Source organism: Rhinoraja longicauda, chromosome 4 (genome assembly GCF_053455715.1).
Source record: "Rhinoraja longicauda isolate Sanriku21f chromosome 4, sRhiLon1.1, whole genome shotgun sequence".
NCBI classification, from domain to species: domain Eukaryota; kingdom Metazoa; phylum Chordata; class Chondrichthyes; order Rajiformes; family Arhynchobatidae; genus Rhinoraja; species Rhinoraja longicauda.
The window spans coordinates 83664835-83681623 of record NC_135956.1 but is presented as its reverse complement, the minus strand read 5'-3'; the positions used below and the strand labels follow the sequence as shown (position 1 = coordinate 83681623).

At 41.8% G+C, this 16789-nt stretch overlaps 1 protein-coding gene across 4 annotated transcripts in view; it reads left to right on the top strand.

The window, feature by feature from the left end:
• Window positions 1-16789, top strand: part of pag1 (phosphoprotein membrane anchor with glycosphingolipid microdomains 1) — a 113075-nt gene that overhangs the window by 5451 nt on the left and 90835 nt on the right. The window contains exon 1 of one of the 4 annotated variants that reach the window (XM_078398211.1): window positions 3009-3043. The exons of the other annotated variants lie outside the window; for them this stretch is intronic. The gene's annotated coding sequence lies outside the window, so the exon portion shown is untranslated. Of the gene's footprint in view, window positions 1-3008; window positions 3044-16789 lie in introns of those variants that run through there. 4 annotated transcript variants of the gene reach the window in all.

The window sequence follows — 16789 nt, the reverse complement described above, 5'->3', positions numbered from 1 at the left end:
CCAGCACCACCATTCAATGTGATCATGGTTGATCATTCTCAATCAGTACCCCGTTCCTGCCTTGTCTCCATACCCCCTAACTTCGCTATCCTTAAGAGCTCTATCTAGCTCAAGGTGTGGACTCTTGAATGCATCCAGAGAACTGGCCTCCACTGCCTTCTGAGGCAGAGAATTCCATAGATTTGTAACTCTCTGAATGAAAAAGTTATTCCTCATCTCCGTTCTAAATGGCCTACCCCTTATTCTTAAACTGTGGCCCCTGGCTCTGGACTCCCCCAACATTGGGAGCATGTTTCCTGCCTCTAACGCGTCCAACCCCTTAATAATCTTATACGTTTCGATAAGATCCCCTCTCATCCTTCTAAATTCCAGTGTATATAAACCTAGTCCCTCCAATCTTTCAACATATGACAGTCCCGCCATTCCGGGAATTAACCTAGCAAACCTACGCTGCACGCCCTTAATAGCAAGAATATCCTTCCTCAAATTTGGAGACTAAAACTGCACACGGTACTCCAGGTGCGGTCTCACCAGGGCCCTGTACAACTGCAGAAGGATCTCTTTGTTCCTATACTCAACTCCTCCTGTTATGAAGGCCAACATTCCATTGGCTTTCTTCACTGCCTGCTGTACCTGCATGCTTCCTTTCAGTGACTGATGCACTAGGACACCCAGATCTTGTTGTACGTCCCCTTTTCCTAACTTGACACCATTCAGATAATAATCTGCCTTCCTATTCTTTCCACCAAAGCGGATAACCTCACACTTATCCACATTAAACTGCATCTGCCATGCATCCGCCCACTCGCACAACCTGTCCGAGTCACGCTGGAACCTCATAGCATCTTTCTCACAGTTCACATTGCCACCCAGCTTTGTGTCATCTGCAAATTTGCTAATGTTACTTTTAATCCCTTCATCCAAGTCATTAATGTATATCGTAAATAGCTGCGGTCCCAGCACCGAGCCTTGCGGTACCCCACTAGTCACTGCCTACCATTCTGAAAGGGACCCATTTATCCCCACTCTTTGCTTTCTGTCTGCCAACCAATTTTCTATCCATGTCAGTACCCTACCCCCAATACCATGTGCTCTAATTTTGCCCACTAATCTCCTATGTGGGACCGTTGAAGGCTTTCTGAAAGTCAAGGTACACTACATCCACCGGCTCTCCCCTGTCCATTTTCCTAGTTACATCCTCAAAAAATTCAAGAAGATTAGTCAATCGTGATTTCCCAGGTGATCAGCCATGATCACAATGAATGGTGCTGCTGGCTCGAAGGGCCGAATGGCCTCCTCCTGCACCTATTTTCTATGTTTCTATGTGTTTTCCCCCTGATTCAACTTCCCATCAGGGCTAACTGATTAAACCAAAAATAAATTCATCAGCAATATTTGACAGCCAAAAAAACCACTGTCATAGATGGTGTTATATGTATGAAAGCAGTTCACAATATAGGGGTATTTGTTGCATTATCATATCTTAAATTAAGATGCATGTGAACTAGGTTGTATCGATTCAGAACTGGCTTATTAATAGAAGGGAGGGTTGTGGTGGAAAGGCATTATTTGGGCTGGATGTCTGACTAGTGGAGTTCCACAGAATTTAATCGGAGTGAGTGTGTGGTTTTGCACTTTGGGAGGTCAAATGTAAGAGGAAAATAGGCGGTTAAGGGCAGGATCCTTAACAACATTAATGTACGGAGGGAAGTTGAGTCCAGGTCCACCTGTAGATAGTGGTAAAGGAAGTGCATGGTGTATTTGCCTTAATTTGTTAGGGCATTGAGCATAATGGTCAAGAAGTCATGATGCAATTTTATATGACTTTTAGGCCGCATTGGAGCATTGCATGTAGTTCTGGTCTCCCCCATTACAGGAAGGATGTGGAGACATTGGAGAGGGTGGTTTACTGAATGATGCCTGAATTATAGAGTGTTGGCCGTAAGGAGAAATTTCACAGAGTTGGATTGTTTTCACTCGAATGCCCAAGGTTGAGGGGAGACCTGATAGACTGCGAGCTCCATGGTGTTAAAGTCTGCAGGCTCCTGCGGTTGGAGCTCAAAGGTCGATTCCTGGCAATGGGACCGCAAACTCCACGATGTTAAAGTCCGCAAGCTCCCGTAGTTGGAGCTCCCAAAGTCGGTCTCCAGCAAAGGCCGACAACTCCTCGATGTTTGGCCGCAGTGCGGATGGAGATACGATACGGGAAAAAAAAAATCGTTTCCGTCGAGATAGGAGATTTTAAAAAAGTTTCCCCAACCCTCCACATAAAACAAGCTAAAGAACACCAAAAACATATATTTAACACATACTAAAAAAACAACAATGAAGGAAGAGACAGACAGACTGTTGGTGAGGCAGCTATTGCTGGCGCTATCTTGTTGATATATAGGAGATTTGAACATTGGACTCTCCAATTTCAAGTAATACCTTCCTGCCCCCTCTCTCGTTCCTGTGCCCCACCAACCTCTCTACTATCTCCCACCCCTTGTCACCCTGCTCTCCCCCCCTTCATATACTCTCCCATCCTCAAAGCTCTCTTCCCCTTAACTGCCCTCTTTTCCCCTCTCGTTCGCTTCCACCTACATCCCTTCCTCCAACTTTATATTTCACCTCTCCCTATCTGACACCATATTGTCTCCATATCACCTGTAACCTTTGTCACTTTCTCAACCCATCTGCTGATCAAATGCTTCTCACACGAATCCACCTCTATATAACTTGTCAAGCTTTGTCCCACCACCACCTCCCTTTTCCAGCTTTCTCTTCTCTACGACGATCAGTCAGAAGAACAGTCTGGATCCAAAATGTCGCCAGTTTATTCCCTCCGCAGATGCGGCCTGATTTGCTAAGTTCCTTCATCACTTTCTGTTTTGCTAATTTCACATACGCTCTATGATAGCTTATCTGATGCTTCCTTTGCCTCTGAAGTGCTTTTTATAGTATCTGTGGTAACATATACCTCCCTTAAGGCTACGCCCTTTCCTGACGCTGGCTTGTGGGTTGCTTCTGACCTGGCCCTGGCGCAGTTTGCCTGACATTGGTAAGAGTTAATTTACAGTCATGCAAATCAAGATTTACCATTCTTCTAGTTCCTGTGGCTAGCTGTTTTTGTGTAAAGACAGCTCGTAATATCTATGTAGCCTGGCACTGCTGGAGAAGATGTGGTTGACACACCCATTACTGTAGCTTTGCCCAATAAACTCACATCTGCAACCTAAACTGACAGGAACAGCTTGACATTTTTCAATATAATTTCTAACAAAAACTGCAATTCTTGTTGGCTTCTCAAAAGTAAAGTTTTGTGTGTGAAGGCAAAGGCTTGAATTTGTTCGGTCAATTCCTACACTGTCCTATAGCAAAGCGTTTATTGCCTTGAGTCTCTGACTTGCAATGTGATCCCCAGTTGCTACCTCTGGCATCCTGATATGAATATTGAAGTTGTAACTGGAATTATTTTATAATGCTAATTTATGGTGTGCTTTTAACTTCAAAGATTTTATTAAATTGGACCTCAATTGTTCTCTGCAGAAGCAACAGGTTTGCTGATGTCATAGATTTTTAGATCTCAATTCTAAATTAGGAAAAAAAACTGCAGATGCTGGTCTAAATCGAAGGTAGACACAAAATGCTCGAGTAACTGAAGAAGGACCTCGACCCGAAACATCACCCATTCCTTCTCTCCCGAGATGCTGCCTGACCCGCTGAGATACTCCAGCATTTTGTGTGTACCTTCAACTCTAAACTACATTTTGCTCTTTGGGATTGCTACCCATTCCCTCTACAATGTATGAACCTTGTAGAGCATATTCAAATGGCTACAAACCACTTGTGCACTTCATTATATATCCTGAGCATTCTAATAAATCCTATTTGTGCAGTTTCTGGCACCTTCACCTGAATTTCTTTTTGAGGATTCCTTTTTAAATTTTATGAAATGTCTTCTACGTTGCCACCATTTTACAAATTTTAAAACGTGCTCAGTTTTACTCTCTACAGCATGTGATTTGTTTATAATCCATCCTTATTGCCCATGTGATGTCTTGTATTATTCTGAACTTTCATGTATGAATCTCTTTCATACATTCATTCAACTTGCATAAGAGCATCTAGTATACACTTGATTTTGCAGCTTCAGTTGAACACTGATTGCTACAAGTGTTGTATAAAATGTTTCAATAATAACCATGTAACATAGTCTTTTGGGTGCCAGCGATCTCTTTATCCTTCTCCAACTTATCGACTTCTCCAACTTTAGATAGTTCCTCTGTCCCTCTCTTCCCCTCCTCCTTCCCAGATCTCCCTCTATCTTCCTGCCTCCACCTATATCCTTCCTTTGTCCCGCCCCCCTGACATCAGTCTGAGGAAGGGTCTCGACCCGAAACGTCACTCATTCCTTCTCTCCTGAGATGCTGCCTGACCTGCTGAGTTACTCCAGCATTTTGTGAATAAATACCTTCGATTTGTACCAGCATCTGCAGTTATTTTCTTGTACTCTTTATCCTTTAAAGTAGCTGCCATCTTCTCAGTTAATAGATACTGCACATCAGTACTTAAGATCATAAAAATGTGTAAAAGTTCTGTTTTTGTCCCAGCTATTTTGAGGAGAGGGAGAAGTTTACCCTCTAAACTTGGAACCTGGATGTACTTTGTATATATCATCAAAGTTCACTGTTCATTGCATGCTTGGTTTTATTTGGGAATACCTCATTCACCTATGACTCATTTCCAGCAAATGTAAAAGCTGAGAGGAAGGTTGGGACAGGGATGGCAATGCAAGGAATCTTACAGCTCTGATCAGTTTTTAAAGCTGCAGTTACACAGAGAGGGGCCAACCCAGCCAACCGCCTGTGCTGAGCAACGCATAGGTTGGAGGGCGACAGTCTGAGTTCTTAATTCAAAATTTAACCAGAGCTCCACATAGCTCTCAGTTGTCACGTTGTGCACGATCTTTGAATAAATTGGGTGAACTGTTAACTTATCATGTGACATTCTCTTTTAAGGAGTTTTGGCTGGCTTGACTGTTCCTGTTTGATGGGAAATTGCCATTGTATGGAAGACATGTATAATACAGGACTGTTGGGATCCTTATTGGGTGAAATGCATATGCCTCTAGTTTATTATTGTACTTGCTCTCAAGATTCAGTTTCCTCTTCCTTTGAAAAATCAAGTAGTGATTAGTTGACTGCTTATTGAAGCCCTAATTACCCTGCAGGTGTAACCCCAAGTATCTAGTCACCGGTTACTTTAATTTTTTTGTCAGGCTACAACATTCTGATGACATTCAATGTCAGCTAGAGGAATACTTTCACTTTGAGTACATACCAAATGCAACCAGAGATTTCATTTCAGATAATAAGAGTTTCCATAATAAGATTTTCCAATTCATATTTCCAAGAAATTATTCTGCTTTTCCAATTAAACATCTGTTGAATTTTTTGGGTTGTGCATATTCACTTGTTTTGCCCTATTTAGCTCTCGTTTTAATTTCTGCTGCATTAGTTAGTTAGAATAGAATAGAATAGAAAAAATGGTGTGTCCATGGAGAAAACAGAAATTATGTTCCTGATAATAACAGTAGGTTTAGTGGAAACCTTGTAAAACCCCTCACCTTGTGAGGGGTAACTTTTTTACACAAAGGGTGGTGGGTGTATGGAACAAGCTGCCAGAGGAGTTTGTTGAGGTAGGGACTATCCAACATTTAAGAAACAGTTAGACCGGTGCATGGATAGAACGGGTTTGGAGGGATATGGATCAAATGCTGGCAGGTGAGACTAGTGTAGCTGGGACATGTTGGGCGGAAAGGCCTGTTTACACACTGTGTCACTCTATGCGGAAATTTTGCTGCTACTGATGTGTAGCTAATGTCTGAGAGCAGAGGAGTTTGTTTACTCAAGGGACCACTACCATCTTTTACATGCTCTGTTTTAGTTTTTGACTTCTGCATTTGAACTTAAATGTATTTATGCAATACATTGAATGTAATGAGACCTGGCAGTTTAAAAAAAATGTCAGTAAGTGATAATAATTAGCTTGAATATTCCATGTAGTAAAGGTCAAATAATTAATTTGATTAGCAACTGGAAAAACAGTTAATAGATTTTAATCAACGAGGTGTAACCACTGCGGCAACTAACTTTAAACAGATGTTGCATTCGTAATACCATGGTTGGATTTTGGAGACTGCCATATGCAATACATTGTTAATCGTCAAAATCTTTTAAATTCAGTTATTTTACTATTAAATGTGTATTTACTTGTCAACACTGGTTGGAGTTCTACACCATCAGTCTATTCTTTTTAATGCATCCCATAGATTTTTTATGTAGAGAAAGACCTAACCCCTTTAAAAAATTTTAAAAAAAAAGTAGACTGGAAGTGAGATGGCCTTGTTCAATTGGGAAGAGCATCTGTAAAGTGTTGAAGTAAAATTATCTGAAAGACATGGTGGTGTTTGCGAGTGTGGGATAAAGCTGTTTTAGTTCTGCAAATATGAAACTGACCAAGAAAGCTTGCAATAATAATCATCGTTTAGTTTAATTTATTTTTGTCATGTTGTACTGAGGTACTGTAAAAAGCTATTTCCTGTCTGTGAAAAGACTACATAATTACAATCAAGCAGTCCACTGTACAGATACAGGATAAAAGAGAATAATGTCTATGCAAGATTAGGTCCAGTAGAGTCTGATTAAAGACAATTTGAAGTCTCCAATGAAGTAGATGGTAGACTAGGATCACTTAATTGGTGATGGGATGGTTCACTTGTCTGGTAACACTAGGGAAGAAACTGTCCCTGAATCTGGGAAAATGCTTTTTCAAACTTCTGTACCTCTTGCCTAATGGGAGAGGGGAGAAGTGGGTGAGACTCGCCCTCGATCTTGCTGGTAACTTTGAGACAGCAAAGACAGAGTTGATGGAAGGGATGTTGGTTTGCATGATGGTCTGGACTACGTCCAAAAATCTTTGCAATTTCTGGCGGTCCTGTATGGAGCTGTTCCCAAACCATGCTGTGATGCATTCCGATAAATGCTTTCAGTGGCGCATCTGGAGAAGTTGGTGAGGGTTACTGGGGACATGCTGAACAACATGAGCCTTCTAAGGAAGTAGAGGCATTGGTGTGCTTTCGTGTCCATTGGTTCGATATGGCTGGTCCAGAACAAATTGCTGGTGATAATTACTCCTAAGAACTTGAAGCTTTCAACCACCTCTACTTCGGCGGCATTAATGTATACCGGAGTATGTGTAAGAAAATAACAGCAGATGCTGGTACAAATCGAAGGTATTTATTCACAAAATGCTGGAGTAACTCAGCAGGTCAGGCAGCATCTTGGGAAAGAAGGAATGGGTGACGTTTCGGGTCGAGACCCTTCTTCAGACTGAACCGGAGTATGTGTACTGCTTTGCTTCCTGAAGTCATTCACAATCTCCTCTGTCATGTTGACATTGAGGAAAATTGTTGTCTTGGCACCAGGTTATATGAGATTCTCATTCTCCATCCTGCACACCGTCTCATCAGCCATGGACTTGTCGTGGCAGTGGATCAAGGTTGCTTGGTAGATTGGATTCATAGAGACATAGAAACATAGAAAATAGGTGCAGGAGTAGGCCATTCGGCCCTTCGAGCCTGCACCGCCATTCAATATGATCATGGCTGATCATCCAGCTCAGTAACCTGTACCTGCCTTCTCTCCATACCCCCTGATCCCTTTAGCCACAAGGGCCACATCTAACTCCCTCTTAAATATAGCCAATGAACTGGCCTCAACTACCTTCTGTGGCAGAGAATTCCACAGAGAAATGTTTTCTCATCTCGGTCCTAAAAGACTTCCCCCTTATCCTTAAGCTGTGACCCCTGGTTCTGGACTTCCCCAACATCGGGAACAATCTTCCCGCATCTAGCCCCTCCAACCCCTTAAGAATTTTATATGTTTCAATAAGATCCCCCCTCAGTCTTCTAAATTCCAGCGAGTACAAGCCGAGTCTATCCAGTCTTTCTTCATATGAAAGTCCTGCCATTCACAACTAGCCTCCCAAAGCACTTCTTCTTGATGGTTTATGTCAAGACCACTGGACGGGAATCATGAGATCTAACTTTTCTTCAGCTCTGGTAGGGTAATAGTGGTCGTCTTGAAGCAGGTGGGTGCCTGAGAACAGTGTCGAGAGATTAAAGATTTCTGTGAACACACCCTATACATCAGGAGGTGCAGATCAAGAGCAAGCAAGATTATGGGGGACCCTTACCACCCCAGCAACGGACTGTTCCAGCTGCTACGGTCAGGCAAACGCCTCCGCTGTCACGCTGTGAAAACGGAGAGGATGAGACGGAATTTCTTCCCACAGGCCATCAGGACTGTTAACTATTATATCTCCAGGGACTACATTTTTTTCTGTATTAATTTTAATTTTTATACTGTAATTGTAATTTTTTTGCACAATCCGCAGGCGTTGCCACTTTCATTTCACTGCACATCTTGTGTGTGTATGTGACAAATAAACTTGACTTGACTTGAGTTGCTAAGGACATGGTCAGGAGCTCCATCTGGACCAGTTGCTTTCTGTGTTTCACCCCCAGGGAGGCCAATGTTTAGGTATGTGAAGAGGAAAAAAATAGTTAAGGCAAATGTGGGTCCCTTGAAGACAGAAGCAGGGGAATTTATTACGGGGAACAAGGAAATGGCAGACGAGTTGAACCGGTACTTTGGATCTGTCTTCACTAAGGAAGATACAAACAATCTCCCAGATGTTCTAGTGGCCAGAGATCCTAGGGTGAACGAGGAACTGAAGGAGATTCACATTAGGCAGGAAATGGTGTTGGATAGACTGATGGGACTGAAAAAATCCCCAGGGCCTGATGGTCTGCATCTCAGGGTACTTAAGGAGGTGGCTCTAGAAATCATGGACGCATTGGTGATCATTTTTCAATGTTCTATAGATTCAGGATCAGTTCCTGTGGATTGGAGGATAGCTAATGTTATCCAACTTTTTAAGAAAGGAGGGAGAGAGAAAACAGGAAATTATAGACCAGTTAGACTGACATCAGTGGTGGGAAGATGCTGGACTCAATTATAAAAGACAAAATTGCAGAGTATTTGGAAAGCAGTAACAGGATCGTTCCGAATCAGTATGGATTTACGAAGGGGAATCATGCTTGACTAATCTTTTGGAATTTTTTGAGGATGTAATTAGGAAAATGGACAGGGGAGAGCCGGTGGATGTAGTGTACCTTGACATTCAGAAAGCCTTCGGCAAGGTCCCATATAGTGTAAGGGCTCAAATTCAGCATAGCCACGTGGGTTTTATTGCAAGGGTGTAAAAAAGGTGTAAAAGCTCCAGCTCGATTATGTTGCCAGGACATCCTGTTTATGGCTAAGGGTATCCTTTGATATGGGCAACTGGCTTTAAGGCTTTGATGGTTAGCCATCCTTTGAAGTGTTAAGAAGAACAACTTGCCATATGGACTGCCCTTTGTTCCCAAGAAAGAAGAGGTCACGATGGACACAACGGACACAGAGGTCCCGAAAGACGCAAAGATTTATAGGACATTGTAAAACTTGCCATATAAGGTAGCAACAGGAAATGTACTGACACATGTATTTCGGGTATAAATATGTGTAATTGTCAGCATTCGGTGAGAGAGACTACACTAGCTTCCTAAGCGTTTCTAAACGCTTCGGTTTCTAGACTCTCTCCCACCTGGGTGAGTAGAATAAAGAGGTTAAACGAATTCAGTTGTCTGCCTGTTTTTTCTAATAGGCCACAGACTACAACAATAGGAGCTTAGTGTGCAAAATTAGAGCACATGGTATTGGGGGTAGGGTACTGACATGGATAGAAAATTGGTTGGCAGATAGAAAGCAAAGAGTGCGGATAAATGGGTTCCTTTCAGAATGGCAGGCAGTGACTAGTGGGGTACCGCAAGGCTCGGTGCTGGGACCGCAGCTATTTACAATATACATTAATGACTTGGATGAAGGGATTAAAAGTACCATTAGCAAATTTGCAGATGACACAAAGCTGGGGGGCAGTGTGAACTGTGAGGAAGATGCTATGAGGTTGCAGGGTGACTTGGACAGGCTGTGTGAGTGGGCGGATACATGGCAGATGCAGTTTAATGTGGATAAGTGTGAGGTTATCCACTTTGGTGGTAAGAATAGGAAGGCAGAGTATTATCTGAATGGTGTCAAGTTAGGAAAAGGGGACGTACAACGAGATCTGAGTGCCATAGTGCATCAGTCACTGAAAGGAAGCATGCAGGTACAGCAGGCAGTGAAGAAAGCCAATGGTGTGTTGGCCTTCATAACAAGAGGAGTTGAGTATCGGAGCAAAATGGTCCTTCTACAGTTGTACAGGGCCCTAGTGAGACCACACCTGGAGTACTGTGTGCAGTTTTGGTCTCCAAATTTGAGGAAGGATATTCTTGCTATTGAGGGCGTGCAGCGTAGGTTTACGAGGTTAATTCCCGGAATGGAGGGACTGTCGTATGTTCAAAGACTGGAGCGGCTAGGCTTGTATACACTGGGATTTAGAAGGATGAGAGGGGATCTTATTGAAACATATGAGATTATTAAGGGGTTGGACACGTTAGAGGCAGGAAACATGTTCCCAATGTTATGGGAGTTCAGAACCAGGGGCCACAGTTTAGGAATAAGGGGTAGGCCATTTAGAACGGAGATGAGGAAAAACCTTTTCAGTTAGAGAGTTGTAAATCTGTGGAATTCTCTGCCTCAGAAGGCAGTGGAGGCCAGTTCTCTGAATGCTTTCAAGAGAGAGCTAGATAGAGCTCTTAAGGATAGCGGAGTCAGGGGGTATGGGGAGAAGGCAGGAACGGGGTACTGATAGAGAATGATCAGCCATGATCACATTGAATGGTGGTGCTGGCTCGAAGGGCCGAATGGCCTACTCCTGCACCTGTTGTCTATTGTCTAACCTGCAACAGTGATCCTAGTAAAAGGCACACTTGAGCCTGACGGGATGGATGTCACCCCATTGGTCTTCCGCTCAAAGCGAGCATAACATTTATATATTGCTCTATGTACTATTACTGCCTGACTTGTGTAGTAGATGACATTGCACTTCTGTAAGCAATTCTTTAAGACCACTGCGTTACTTCCGAGTTGCTCTTCTCAGTAGCAGTGTGCTGCTGTGCATGCAGCTATTTTTCCAAACAGTCAGCGATTCACATGGATACTCCCCCATCATCTCTGAGTCGAAGTTCCCCTGTGTCCAGTAGCACTTGTGTAACATCTGACTCGCTCAAGTGTGTGCGGGGTATAACCCTTGTGTAAGTTGTGGAGTGTGTGTAGTGTCAGAATAAGCCTGCTTAGTGTGTATTTAATTTTAATAAACTGAAGTGCTATTTATAATGTGAAATAGCCACTTTGGTAATTTTAATGACAGTGAATACCTTTATTGACTTTTTCAGCTCCTATCTGAAAAAATGATGAAATGTGCATTGGAAATCAGTGCTATTGATTGATTGTTATAAAGCACTGATTTCCTGGTTTCTATGACCTATGTCAAACAGATAAATTGGCCATTTTTAATGATATTTTATTTATACAGTCTCTACAGCAGATATTAAATAATAATAATAATAATAATACATTACATTTATATAGCGCTTTTCTAACACTCAAAGACGCTTTACATGGTTTACTAAAACATAAAAGAAAATAAATAGATAAATGAGTAAACGAAGAGAAAAGGAAAAAGAAGGTGAGGTAATGGTCAGTGATTGAAGGCAGTGCTGAACAGATGAGACTTCAGTGATGTTTTGAATGTGGTGAGCGAGGAGGAGTCTGACGGTTTGGGGTAGTGAGTTCCAGAGTGTGGGAGCAGCGATGGAGAAAGCCCTGTCCCCCCAGGAAAACTAACAATATTTAGAAGTTTGAAAGTATATATGGTTTGGAAGTTTGATGTAAACTGCAAACATTTGTATTTGCGATTGTATTCTTTAAAATGTTCAAGTTTCTAATCATTCCATGTTTCCAACAAAAGCAATTCATGAAACTTGTTTGACTGTTTTCGACTGAATTTTATAATTATTATAAAAATAATTTACTCTTGATGTAGTGTCTCATTTGCATGCTTAATGTTGAAACGAGTGATTGTCAGTCTTGTTCAGTTTTGCATATGGGATATATTTTATTACTAGTCCAGTCACTGAGACTTGTTACAAAGCTGGCATTGTACTCATTCAACCGGGTTTGTTCACTTCGTATACTAGGCATTGCTCACAGCACTTTACTTTCTGCTTTGTGATGTTACACATCTTCAGAATGCTATGCTGTGATCCAGGACTAGCTGGAAGTTCAAATCAATACCTCCTCTGTGGCAAATCAGAAAAAACTAAGAATGATATCCTTAATATTGTTCACACTGCAGTGGCCTTCTATATTCCTTATACATTGAATGGAATGATTTATGATTGACCTCGCTTGCGAATTTGGAGAATGGTAAGCATCTAAAAGTGTTTCTAATAGTTAGATCTACAAGTCAGAATTGTGTGGGGAATTTCTCATTGAAATGACCTCTTGCATCATTTTTATATTTGAGTCCATAAGGGGCAAAGATTTCAAGTAAAATGGCTAATTTCATTTGGCATGTTCCTAATACTGCTTTTTTGTTAAACATATGTTGGATGCTGTTGTTGGGAATTTTGAGACTTGTAAGGAAGTTGACTAGGTTATAGTTTGGTTAACCCTGGAGCTCACATATTGGGGAGCATGATGGGAAAATGGCTAATATAGAATGTAGTTAAAATAGCTAAAGCTGAAACATTCTGCTGAGAAGCATGCTTTCTTATCAGTAGGGGGGAGGATAGTCCTTTGTAGTTCTGTACAAACTTGACTTGAAAGAACATTTGCCAAATAAACCAATTATGAATAATAAGTCTGGGAGAGTTTGAAACTTTCACCAGTAAACACCAATGCCCCAGCCAAGTGGTGGAAAGCAAATGAAGAGAAATAGGAATAGTTATTTGAAAAAATATAGAACATAAAGATGTTGAACTAACATTAATCATATGATTTTTATTATTTGATCAATTATTATTTAACCTAATCGCTCAGCATTCATAATTGTTTGAAATATAGGCTTGTGCTGATAAACTAGCCATGGAAAATGTGAGCATCAGTATTACATAGTTTGGCTCTCTTGCAACTCAACAGTATGTGTAAATGTAGATTTTCATTTTGGGAATTAAATCTGCTGATTTGATGCCTCAAGAAGTGGAACCATTTCCATGCAATACTGCAAGATTACAATTTGGAGCCTATTTAAAAGCCAGATGAGAACTTTTTAAAAGTAGAAATTCAACGGTCCCTTGATCATTATCATTATCATAGTTATTATGTGCTATGCATGTAACAATACAAGATGAGTTTAATTTTTGCTGCTACCATGACAATGGAATTTAAAAAAACACAGATTTTGGAAATTGTGTCAAAAAACATACTGAAGTGTTTTCAACTCAAATTTTTGTTGCAGTTTTGTTTTAAATGAAGAATACTCTTGGTGTCCTTGCACCAAATGTTGCTATAAGTAGTGACATGCATGTTTCCAACTACTTCAGTGTACTGACCACTAAGTTCCTGTGGTTAATATGCATTGGAGAATCAGCAAAGCGCAGTTCATGGTAACTCTTAATCCAATTGGCAAAGCTATTCTATCTGGATTTATCTATGCATATAATTATCTAACCAGGAGTGATTGTTTTTAAATAGAAGAGGGAAGGATATCAATTTTGCATAATTAAAGTACAGTTCTATTTTATTTAAATGTGTAATCAAATTTTGAATAGTGGTAGAGTAACAACCGAAGTATTTAAAGAGGATGTGTTCCCAATAATGTAAAGTATTTTTAGTATGAGAGCCAGTGAGTTGTGAAACTGGCTGGGAGGAGCTGTTTCAGCAATGCTGAGAAACTTAATCTGCATCAGCAAATTGCTGGATATATCATTTTGGGACGCAAGCTTCTTTTTGGAAATGGCATCCAAGAAGCCACTTGTGTCTATGACAACTCAAGTACTCATTACATGGATAGGATGGGTTTAGAGGGATATGGGCCCAAGGCAGGCAGCTGTGATTAGTGTTGATGGGGCAAGTTGGGCCGAAGGGCCTGCTTCCATACTCTATGGCTCTCTACTTGTCTTGGGAACTATTTTAAATTCTTGAAAGGTGTCTGCCACCTGCACAGTGGCGCAGTCGGTAGAGCTGCTGCTTCACAGTGCTAGAGACCCGGGTTCGATCCTGACCTCGGGTGCTGTTTGTGTAGAGTTTGGATGGGACCATGTGAGCTTCCTCCGGATGCTCTGATTTCCTCCCAACTCCCAAAGATGTGTGGGTTTGTAGATTAATTGGGCTCTAAATTTGCCCAAAGTGTGTAGGGAACAGATTAGAAAGTGCAGTAACATGGAACTTGTGTGAACAGGTGATCAATGATCAGCGTGGGCTGAAGGGCAATTTCCGTGTTGTATCTTTCAATCAATCAATTCAACAAGGTGCCTTCTTGCCTCCAAGAAAGTTTGTGTGATTTTGTTTTTCTTTCAACTCCCTACAAATGCTATAATTAGCTCAAATTGGTATCCCCTGCCTCTTGACCATCTGAGAGGAAACTTCCTCTTCACAAGCCAGTATTCGGTTTTATATAGTTGATTAAATACAATACAATACAATATATCTTTATTGTCATTGTACAGGGGTACAACGAGATTGGGAATGCGCCTCCCATACGATGCAATAATTTAATTAGCTAGTCAGTATTGATTTAAGCAACCCAATGAAACTAATTGTAACAGTTATAAAACAGAATAAAGTGCAAGTAGATCTGTGCCGGATCACTGTGCGATGTGACCATCCGGCTCAGCAGGACCGGTTCATAGCAGCTATGGCCCTGGGGATGAAGCTGTTCCTGAGTCTAGAGGTGCGGGCGTAGAAGGCCTTGTATCGTCTGCCCGATGGTAGAAGTTCGAACAGACTGTTGCAGGGGTGTAAAGAGTCTTTGTGGATGCTGGTGGCTTTTCTGAGGCATCGTGTGTTGTAGATGCCCTCCAAGGCTGGTAGCTGTGTTCTGATGGTCCTCTGAGCTCTATGGACTACCTGATGGACAAATTTGCCTTTCTGCAGAAAACAGGTATGTCCAATTTTTCCTCAGAACCAACAATTTGCAGAACTGGCAGAATCTTTTAATTCATCCTGGACCCACTGCCATCGTATCCTTCCTGTGATGTGATATTCAGAACTGCAGTCTAGATGCCTAGCTGGTTTTCGGTTGCATTTAGTTTTTTATTCTATGCCTGTAGTCAATGTGAAGTATCTCGTATTGATTTAACCAACGTGCCTGCAACATTTCAGGGATTTGTCAGTACAGACTCCTCCGTTCCTTGTACACTTTCTTAGTTAATGTTGTTGTATTTTTTCCTTTGTTCTCCTTTTCCAAATGTCGTTCTCCTAGTGCTTTTCTTGAGATTGTATTTCACTTGCCACTTTCGGCCCACTGTCCTGCCAATTGAGATCTCCCTGCAGTTTCTTCAATATTAACAATGTACTGTTTTGCAAGCGACTTTCTTTCTTCTACATTGTAGTTCATTTGCCTATGCCACAAAAAGGCAAGAGAATTGACCTGTGGCACCCCACGACGGAACGTGTGCTCAGCAGTGTATTGACCATTATAGTTTACCTCCTGCCACTGAGTCAATTTTAAATCAAATTTGTCACCTTGTGGACTCAATCAATCTGGCATACAAGAACTTCTCACAGTGCTTAAATATAGGTCATTTGCATCAAACGGACCAAACTGTTGCTACCTTTTAACAATTCAATCAAATTGTAGTGGCATTCACAAAATGCTGGAGTAACTCAGCAGATCAGGCAGCATCTCAGATGCTCGCATGCCCTTCATCGCCCTGCGTGGCTCGGCCGCGGCACTTTCCATCGCCCGGTGGGGGCTCAGGACCTTCATCGGACTGCTCGGCTCGGCCTGGGACTTTCCATCCCCCGGCGGGGGCTTCAAAAGTCGGAAGCCTCGATCGCCTCGAGGCAGCAGTTTGACTGCCTGACCGCGGGAGAAGAATGAGGAGGAGATAAGACTTTCTTTGCCTTCCATCACAGTGAGGGTGTGCCTGGAGCAATCATTGTGATGGTTGTCTGTGTTAAACTGTAATTGTGTGTCTTGTGCTCTTTATTATTTACTGCCGGACCCTGACCTGAGAGGACGCTGGCGCTGTTTGTTCGCCGCTTCTCCGTCAGGACAAATCTTTTGTTTGTTTGTTTGTTTTTATGTCTTGTTCGCTTTGTAAAGCGTCTTTGAGTATCCTGAAAAGCGCTATATAAAATAAATGTATTATTATTATTATTATTAGTTATTAACTGCAATTATAAGCCAATGGGCTCCCACTCTGCTTCCTGTAAAGACTTCATTCATTTGTCGAGATTCTCCATCTCCATTATATTTGTTCTCATAATATCGCATTTTCGCGCCAGTGATATTTATGTCTCTTCTTACTCATCCACAAGTTACTTTCATTATCAGGGGTCACAGCTTAAGGATAAGGGGGAAGTCTTTTAGGACCGAGATGAGAAAACATTTCTTCACACAGAGAGTGGTGAGTCTGTGGAATTCTCTGCCACAGAAGGTAGTTGAGGCCAGTTCATTGGCTATATTTAAGAGGGAGTTAGATGTGGCCCTTGTGGCTAAAGGGATCAGGGGGTTTGGAGAGAAGGCAGGTACAGGTTACTGAGCTGGATGATCAGCCATAATCATATTGAATGGCGGTGCAGGCTCGAAGGGC